Source organism: Gadus macrocephalus, chromosome 14 (genome assembly GCF_031168955.1).
Source record: "Gadus macrocephalus chromosome 14, ASM3116895v1".
NCBI lineage: Eukaryota > Metazoa > Chordata > Actinopteri > Gadiformes > Gadidae > Gadus > Gadus macrocephalus.
The window spans coordinates 815,786-816,378 of record NC_082395.1 but is presented as its reverse complement, the minus strand read 5'-3'; positions in this window follow the sequence as shown (position 1 = coordinate 816,378).

Here is a 593-nt window from a genome sequence, read left to right as displayed (position 1 = left end):
AACAGTTTGAACGAAGATGAAAGATTAATTCTCTATTTTGAGATTCATGCGACTTGACATTCGGCTCTGGTAGGAAGCATTAGCGTGTTGTGGAGACCGCACGGTCAGGGGCATGGGGGGACTGTGGTAGATGTGGTTACTGTCTTACTTCAAGTCAGGGTGCTACCAAGTGATACGTTCAACGACACATCTGTGTGTTTCCACCCCACGTTCCACGGCCATTTTGGGCCCATGCAGTGAGTCCATGACACTTATGAACGCAAAATTCATGCCTGCCAAATTATTAATTGTTTCTCAATAAACACCTCCTGAATACAAGGCGGCTTTGTATGCGTGTCTGAGGTATTTATTTCAGCCAGAGGATGCCGGTGCTTTTATTTAGTCCTAAGGTGCATGTCTGGCTCGGCGGCGCAGACAGCAGAGATCAGGGGTGCTCTGGGTTAGAGCTCTTGGCTGCAGGCGTTCCCAGGGGACTGAACGAGGGACGTATGGGAGCTGGAGGGGGCTCGTTACTGGGGGGCTCGTCTTGGGCCTCGGGAGGCGCTGGTCAACACAGTCGCGTGGTTTGTAGCCGTTAAAGGTTACTAATGTTG